Source organism: Onychostruthus taczanowskii, unplaced genomic scaffold (assembly GCF_017590055.1).
Source record: "Onychostruthus taczanowskii isolate IOZ18803 unplaced genomic scaffold, ASM1759005v1 scaffold33, whole genome shotgun sequence".
Lineage (NCBI taxonomy): Eukaryota > Metazoa > Chordata > Aves > Passeriformes > Passeridae > Onychostruthus > Onychostruthus taczanowskii.
The window spans coordinates 900,900-910,006 of NW_024500683.1; the positions used below are offsets into that span (position 1 = coordinate 900,900).

Genomic DNA, 9,107 nt, shown 5'->3' on the forward strand with positions numbered 1-9,107 from the left:
AGTATGTACAGTAGAGGAAGTAACAGCTCCTTTTGAGAAGGCTCCTGTCTTACCTGTATCCTAAAAACTACTTGGACATTTCCAACAAGATGACCAATGGAAACAAGAGAGAACATGCTGAGTCCTAGAAAAACATAAGCCAATTAGCTTTCATTAATTACCACTAACCACACCTTGGCACACCTTCAGATGTCACTCCAAAATCTTTACCTGTCTTGGGGTGAAATACTTAGCTCAAATTGCAAGGTCTTGTGGTCTTACACCCACAGCAGGCACACCCAAGGTCAGTGCCTGGACATGTACAGGGATCAGGCAGCATCTTACGGTTGATGAGGAAAGTGTTGCTTCAAAGTCCTGCCCAGGCACGGTAGGAAGGGCAGCCCCCGATGCTAACCTGTTTTGCACAAAAGCAGTAATTTTTCTTCTACTACAATCTTCAAGTGTTTCCTCTTGCTGGGGTCCCTTTGGTCCTCTCAGCTCCTCAGACTTTCCCACCTAGGCATCAACCTTCACTTGTTCCTTAAGAAGGAGCTCACCTCAAAATACTCTTCCTCTTCCCAGTAGTTTCCTGTTCCCCTGCTTCCACCTCCTCCCTTGGGCTAAAGCAGCAGAGTCACTCAGTAAACACGCCAGTGACATGAAGTGCCTTTTGTCTGCCCTCTTCTCTCCCAAAGGGATTTGTAAAGAGACCAGGATTAATACTAAAACAACTCATCTCAAACAGCTGTTTTGGCTTTTTTTAAAACCATATAAATTTCCACTTCCATCCTATGTACTCAAGTAGTCAGTACTTATTACTCACTCAAAATCCCAAGCATTTATTAAGCAAAAACAAACAAAATATCAGGAAATAATATAACTGCATTTTTTTAAGGCATTAAAAAACAACTCTTTAGAAAGAGATCAGTAACTGATCCCAGACTGTAACAGAAGCTGCAAAGAGCAATTTAAAAAACTAGAAAGTCTATGAACCAGCTTTATTTATTAGAACCCTTGCTAGGCTGACTACTATGTGAACACAGAACAGACACAGAACTCTGTGGCAACAGAAACAAAGAAGCTAAACTCCAACAGCTGCTAAAATAAACTATTTTTAGTTCTAAGTTACAAGAAATCTGATGTAATATTTCACAAAAATACATACATGTATGCAAAACTGGGAAAAGCTGCCAGGATTTAAACTGAAAGAATAATCTGTAAGAGTATATGGTCAACACATTATTTATGTTTGTCATTGCTGCTTTGGTGTTGAATATATATGATTTAGCACATAACCCAAAAATAGCCATAGCATCAGATGTCATATCATCGAAAGACTGCATGTGCATTGATAATAGGAAAGATTCCTACAGCCACAAGAAAAGCAGCTACTTAGACCACTGAACTGTAAAATAACGTATTCTGTGGGTGTTGACCTTTTGAGCAAGACATGACTTGTACAGCATGATAAAAGGCTAAGAAACTTCATGGCTAACATTCCTCTCCCTGGGTTGGTAAGAAATAATCTTTTTCCTTTGAAAGGATGTAGAACTTTACAGCAAAACATAAAACAAGATCTAAAATTTGTTTCAGTTTACCATCAGAATATGACATAAAAGGTATTTCAAAAAACATCCTTTCCCTAAACAAAGCTTAAAATTTGTTCTTCCATAAATTATCTTAAAAAATACTAAGGTGTAAGACTTTTTCAAAACTCCATAGTGCATGTCCAAACACCCAAAGAAAAAAAAAATTTAATAGAGGACACTCATGCAGTGAAGCAAACACTATCTCAAGGTCCAAATAATCCAAGATTAAGTGTCTGACCATACTAATTTCAGGTGTTTGAGAAGATGCAAGAGTACTGTAATGGGATGACAACTGAAGACAGAGATCATCCCACCATCTGCAAAACTGCACGTGTACAAAAGAAACAGAAGTGCTTTGTTCCCAACAGCCCCAATTCAACACAATTATGACAGTCCTCCTCTCCTCAAAGTTTCCCAAGAACTTTGAAATTTGAAGCAATGCTCTTAATCACAGCCAAAAGAAGATCAGCTACTGAAATCTGTAAAAACCATGAGAGGCTCTGTTTTGGAAAAAAATCGGAAGAGGAGGACTGACAGGCCCAGCAGTACTCTCACTGAAAAGTAATCCAACAAGTATGAGAGGAGAAACAGCATCATTCCTGGCAAGTCCACATAAGTAACACTCCTTGCTGTACAGCAGAGAGATAGAATCCACTGCAGAATGCCATTTGTGTACACAAGCACCTGCCATAAAGGCTGCCTGCATGAACACTGCTAAGGCTTTAAAGCAATCAGCAAACACTGAAAAAATAACTCCATAGGAGCCTAAAAAATGAGACAATTATTTATATCACCACTTTTTCTATCTTTGTAAAGGATCCCAGGTAACAAAAAACAAACAAAAAACCAAGACAAACAAACAAACAACACCCCCAAAACAAACTCATTCTCACCCCTAAAACATGAACTAAACCCAAGTGTTTTTATTTTTACACAGTAATAAATGTCCATATTACCCTAGGGCCCTTTGAAGTCCATGATCTTTTACAATCCTCTCCCATCCTACTCTATGACTCTGTCCATGTATGTGACTCTGTCCATGTGTCCCTGCCTACAGAAGGAACTGTTGGAACTAGATCATCTTTAGGGGCTTTTCTGACCCAGGTCATGATTCTATGATTGTATTTAATTTCCCTGTGTATACTCTTTATGTCTCTCTCTGCAAAGGGCTCTGGAGACATTTTGGTAGAGGCAACTTTTGGTAGAGGCAATGCAGGTTACACAGGTCTAAGAGACTGCAGAATAGGTTGTGGCTTCCTGAGAGAGGGTGAGCTGAACAACGACTGATCACACCTTTTCTGCCTCCCCTCCTCTCTGCTGCTCTACCTCTGCAGAGAGAAATGGAAATATGGATATGGATTTTGACAGATATGGAAAACAGAAAGGTGATGGGATTTGCTTTCTGCAGAGCCAGCTGTTTGCACTGGGGTGTGAAGGAGCCCCATTACCGTCCACGCTGCTGGGAAGGGCAAGAAGATGCAGCCACTAAGATTTTCTCCTTTCAGGGTCCAGCAGTCAATTACCTCAGTCCAACTGCTTACAAAACTGCAACCTGACAGAATTGTTAAAATTGAAGTAATCAAAAATGTTTGTCAGATTCTTCACTCCTGAATGCTCTGCTGCCTGTCCTGGAAACTTTGCAGTACATAAGCAAGGCCAACATCACAAAAGCTTACTGCACATGGCTAAACTTTGAACTGGATGAGCAGCTACAGAGCATCCCCCCCCAAAACTCTCCAATGCCTCCCTTCAAACAAGCAGAGTGCCACGATAAGCAGGTTTGGTGTGCCTCCACACAGTGCTCACCTTGACAAGGCAAAAGGAAACAGCAAAACTGTCTCTGGCACAGAGGACTTGGTTAAAGAGTTTTATTGCTGTCAGTTCCCTCACTATAGAGCAGCGGTGATGGACTGCACTTGAAGAAATCAGGAGAGAGCAAAGCACAGATGTGAACTCAGAAGGGGTGTCATCAGCTCACCACAGGCATGACCTCCTGCACAGATCACACCTAAGGACTGGAGAAGGATATGCTGTCCTCCCACAGGCAGCTTCTTCCTAAACATGGCTACTACAGCATCACCTTGTAGCTGGGCTCCTTTGCGTCTGGAACGCTGAGAACGCACGTGATATGATCAAAACCTTGCTGAGTGCATGGCAACAAAGACAATATAGCAGATAAGAGGGACAGAGCTCTGGACCATACAAATCTGAATTTGCTCAATATGCAGAAAGCAACAATATTTCAGTGGCTTCAGCTCTGGCCTGAAGGATCCATAGAAACTTTTAGATATAATTCAGAAAGTTGCTGCTATTTTTGTGAAATACAGCCAGAGATCTTGCTAATATTGAAGAGTTTTTTATGAACAACTGGCTTTGGTAAATTCTCTACTTCTCTTTTTTATCTCCATGAATTTCAAATCTGTCCGCTAAGTCTTGTTAATTACAAGGAAAACAAATTTGCTTGTGAAAAAAATTATCCACTATGTAAATAATACTCTTAATTTGTCTGTTTAATTACCTTTGCAAAATAAATTCAGCAAGCTCTCTAAAGAGATGTTGCTTAAAAAAACAAAAAAAAATTTCTTTTATTATAAATAAGGCCTTCTGTTGAGCACTTACAAAACCAGGGTTCATTCAGACTTTCAGCTCAAGACTGAGAATTTCTCATTAATTTCTCTGAGAGTGGAACAAGCCCTAAAAGATGCACATACAGATGTGGCCACCCCAGTTCTGGCAGTGCTCATGGCCTCTCCATTCGGTGCTGCCAGGACTGGATCCCAGTTTGGAGACTGGCCACATTCTGCACAGCAGCAGCGCTGCAAGCTGTGCATACAAAAAGTGAAGTTTAATTCCGGATGCCTCATCCATCTCTTGTTCCCTGGAGCAAGAAGAAACTGCCCTTCACCCAGACATATGCAGAGGAAGAAGAAGCATTCACTGTATAAGGAAGGTCCCTTGGCTTGACAGAAGTGCTTCAGGAGTGACACAATGCCTGGGTATGACTTGCAGTGCAGCCACAGCAGCCAGACACCAACTCACAATTAATCAAGCGTTCATGCATGCCCTGCTACTGACAGTAGCTGCAATTTAGCTCACAGAGCTTACACATGCCTACAGGAGCAGCAGCCAGCACTGTATCTGCAGGTTAAATGTCATTTGGCTGCAACTCCCTTTGCAGCAGGAAGAAGTCAGGATGTGTAGGTGCACCAAGGAGCCCCAAACGACCTTTTCAAGGCCAGGCTATGCCGTCCACAGATGGCAACAGGCTTTGCCTTGGAGCTGCAGCACCTTGGCACAGTGGCAGGACCAAACAGACCCAGCCCTCCCCAGCCTCATCACCCTCTGCTCTGTTTCTACACACAGCTCAACAACAACAAAACAAGAACTTGCTTTGACTAAATTAGTTTTTTTGAATAGGTAGTCTAAGATGGTCACTTACCAAAAGGCAGCTTTAGCATGCTTTCCCCAATAAAATACATATATTAAATTTATATGGTCATTACTTACAGAAATCAGTCTACCAGACTAAAGTGCCCATGGATTTATCTGTCCTTTTCTTGACATCAGAGCCTTCGTAAAAACCATGAAGGCTGCTGATGCTTCTCATTCAGCTTTGCAAAGCTGCTGGTTTTGTTGGGTTTTTCAGTGGGGAAGGGAAGATTCATCCACAGCTGTCAGTTCAAAAACGACAATTTTCTGTGTTCTTTATATTGATACAGTATCTATCAATACTTCAGAAACACAAGTCACTGTCACTAGCATTTACTACAAAACTACAACAGTCATTCCAAGAAATAACAAAGTAGAAACTTAAATAGATAGCAAGCTATGATAAAATGTTGCCATTTTAAAATGCCTTCTCATACTTTGAAAAGTTGATACAAAATGAGAGACATATGATATTTGGTAATTTTTTTTAAAGTTAGATCTTTAGAAAGCCCTTTTTAAAAGTGTTTCAGACCCAAAGACACTGTAACACTAGGACGCAAATTATGAAGCCACACACAGTATATTCTAGAGTAGATGATGAATACCTCAGGTTTTATCCCTCTGATTTTCCTGGTTTAAATCACAGTATGGTTGTACACCTACATTTCCTACAGTATTACAGGCTATACTCCTAAACCACAACATTTTGCTGTCAAATGCAGTAGTTTGCCTCAACACTAATTATTTTAAAACCAAATGCCTTAAGCTGTAACATGAGATGACCAGCAACTGAAAGATTATAGGATTTTATCAGAGAAACTGTTCGTCTTTTGAGGATTGAAATTACTTTTTTTCCAGATAAACTCAAGCCCAAATACAGATGGCACCTGAAGAAATCATCAAGCTCAAGCCCCTGCATGAGAACAAGTAAAACAGTTTTGAGGAGAGTTTTAATATATCCTTACCACAAATACTATTTGACTTTCAAAAACCTTTGCAGAAATAAGATTGCACAACCTTAGTTTCTTTCAGTTTTCCCTAAGGCATAACAGATTTTAAGAACTTCATCAAGTCTTTGGTGCAAACTAGTTTCATCTTTTTCGATACAGTCACTTTCAGAAGAACACAAACCATTCCTCAGTAATTTTAATATTCTAGTATCTTCCTGTTCTCTCATCTCATCTCTTTCTGCTGGAAATAAGCTTGTCTAGCTTTGTGGAACACACTTTCCAAACACACAATTCTCTGCAAATCCATTTTCCAAAACCTTCCTAAGCCCTGGTGACCGTTTCTGGTAGATGGACACATTTGAATTTATCTTCCTTAACAGGCCGTAGCCAAAACTGAACACATTATTCTATTAACTTAAGCTGCACTAGTACAAAAAGCTAAATGCTGAACTTCAACAGGACTGCATCCCTGTGCTTCTTGTGATCCCACATAACCCTCAGATTTGCTTCCATGGCACTGCTGCCAAGTCGACTTTACCCATTTGCATGATGGGATCTTCTTCCTGAAAACAGTATCTTGTACTCAAATACTGCCTTGGAACTTATCAGAAACTTCTTGTCCTCCAAAGCAGAGCATCAAAAACAGAGCCTGAAAGCCCTACTCAGTCTCCTTCATATTTTGTGCTAATTCTGTTGATCAAAGATATCCATGTCAACAAGTACAAAGGTTCCAGAAGTGCCCCCAGCGCCACTTAAACTCATGTTTGATGGTGACTCACAATCATTTCCTGAGAATTATCACTTAGAGTCATTATCTCTACACCTGGTCCCTTTGGTTCAGCTGTTCTCAAAGACTTCATTGAACAATTTTCCTAAGAGCAGCCTTACTGGGTCAGATAGGCAGGTCTGTTGTCTGCACTATGTCAATGCCTGAAATTAATACAAAAATTTGAGAAATAATTGACGATATTTTCCCAGTCTATTGTCCCAGCTCTGTGCTCAGCTTGGTGACTCCCTGAGCTACTTCAGGTACTCCACACAAGTCAGCCTTAGTGGGTTTTTCTTCCATTAATTTGTCCGGCTGCTTTTCAAGTCCCTGTAAACTTTCAATATCCACATACTTCAGAAAGGATTTCCAAAGCTTAACTAAACCACACATTGGGTCAAAACCAAAAACACACCCCTTTTGTTCATTTTGAACCTGCCAGTTTAATCGTATGCTTTCACATTTTGTTCTGATAAAAAGTCCCTACTCAACTTTGCCACATAAGACTGTCAAAATTTCTAAAACCTGAAATCTTTCCTCAGACCAGTGTTATCAAATACCACAAAAATACAAAGGTTAGATTGGGTCACAAAACCTTCTCCACCCTGGCAGACCAGGCACAAGGAAGCACTGGTTCACCTTCCTTATGAGAACATTATTGTTAATAGGTCAAAATTCTGACCCATTATCAAAACAAAGGCACATGGCAATGCCGGAGGCTGAAGGACACAGTACTTAGTGCAGATTATAGAGGAATGCCCCCTCTGACTAGCAATAATGGGGGTGGGGAAATTAGTTCAATTTAGAATTTCTGCAAACTAATACTGACATGGTTTTAATTCAGAAAGCTATTCAGTCTCACAGGAAAGTTTACTGACTTTATGTTTGCATTGCTGGCTTTATAGTTTTACAGTCAAAGGCATAACTGTGCCTTCACTAAATAGTTTATTAACTGAGACACATTAAAAACCCATCCACTAAAAATACTGTCAAACTAAATCTTAATTTCTGTGTTATTAAAAGCAACATCACAAAGGTTTGGAACTGGTGCTCCGATAATTCTGATATTTACTCTCCCACCTCAACAACACTGAGATCTTTCTTTTGCAGTTATTTTATAAACATTTAAGAGTTAACTTGTGTGTTAACAGTTTTGTTGTATTTAAACAAATACTGCAAGACATTTGCTTATACTTTTAAGTTTTAAAAATTAACATGTGAAAAATTAAAATATTTCTAATTTTGTTAGGCTTTTTTTTTTCCCACTAAAAAATAAAGTTTAAAAGCGCAGATGACATTTAACTCACGAGTTCATCTCCACCCTGTTAATTTGTCACACTTGCAACAGAAGGAAGACTCAGTCCCGTGGCCAACCTTTGTACCCGGCTGGCTGCGAACCCAGTCCATAGGCCGCCCGCAGCCCGGCGATGCCAACTGAACTGTAAGGAATTAGGTCGCCTCAAAGGTCTGTTCCCTCCGGGAGCACCATAGGGCACAAGTCACGACATATACGACTTCTCTGCACCTTTGTAAAACAGGGCTGGCAGACAGCAGTGTTCGCTGAAACCACAGATAACAACCATCCTTTTACAGAACCAGCCAACTCTTAATTCAGCTACCTCCATCCTACAGGCCTTGGTGGCATTTACTAGTTCAGAAACTGAGAGCCAAGTGTTAGACGAGCACCAACAGTATAATTGCTGCGCTGTAAGTCGTATTCTAGACCATTAAGGAGACGAACCTTTTTAAGCTTTCCTATTCAGGAATGGATGCAAGTTACAGGAATGGGGAATTGGTTTTTAGCTGTACATCACAGTGACACACGCTGCTCTCCAAACCGCAGCCTGCAAAAGTACTTCAAGCAGAAATACTCCAGAAGATGTTTTTCCACTGAACTACCAGTCGTACTGCGTTCGGCCAGTAAAGGCTATACAAATTTTGTTTTCGCTCACAAGGACAATCCCACCAGCAGAGAAATGTTTCTGGAGCAAGGGATGGAATTTCACAGTGGATGATACTAAAAAAACCCAAACAAGCCCACAAAGGAAAGAATTTCCATGCCAGTTAATTTAAGGAAGTAAAGAACAGTCCAGAGGGATTCTAAGCTCCGGCTCCGACAGGTCTGTCCCGCGGAGCGCTGGCCGGAGCGCTCCCCGCCCGGGCCCGGCCCGATCGCACCTGCCCGGGCGAGAGGAGAGGGGCGGCGGGGGCAGCCGAGGGGCAGCGCCGCGGCCGGGCCGGCGCCTCCCGCTGGGGGTACGAAGGGGCGGCGGAGGCCGAGAGGCCGCGTCCTTACCTGCTGATGGAGGTGGTGCTGCTGCGTTCGGCGCCCCGCTCGCTGCCAGCCCTGCTGCTGCTGCTGCCGCCGCTGCTGCGCTGCTCTGCGCCGCCCCC

The 9,107-nt window shown here is 41.6% G+C and overlaps 1 protein-coding gene across 3 annotated transcripts in view; it reads right to left on the reverse strand.

Annotated features, from left to right (window-relative positions):
- The window catches only part of MYO6 (myosin VI), a 101,598-nt gene extending 92,491 nt beyond the window's left edge, over positions 1–9,107 (reverse strand). For all 3 annotated transcript variants that reach the window (XM_041410680.1, XM_041410679.1, XM_041410678.1), the window contains exon 1: positions 9,010–9,107. The gene's annotated coding sequence lies outside the window, so the exon portion shown is untranslated. The remainder of the gene's footprint in view (positions 1–9,009) is intronic.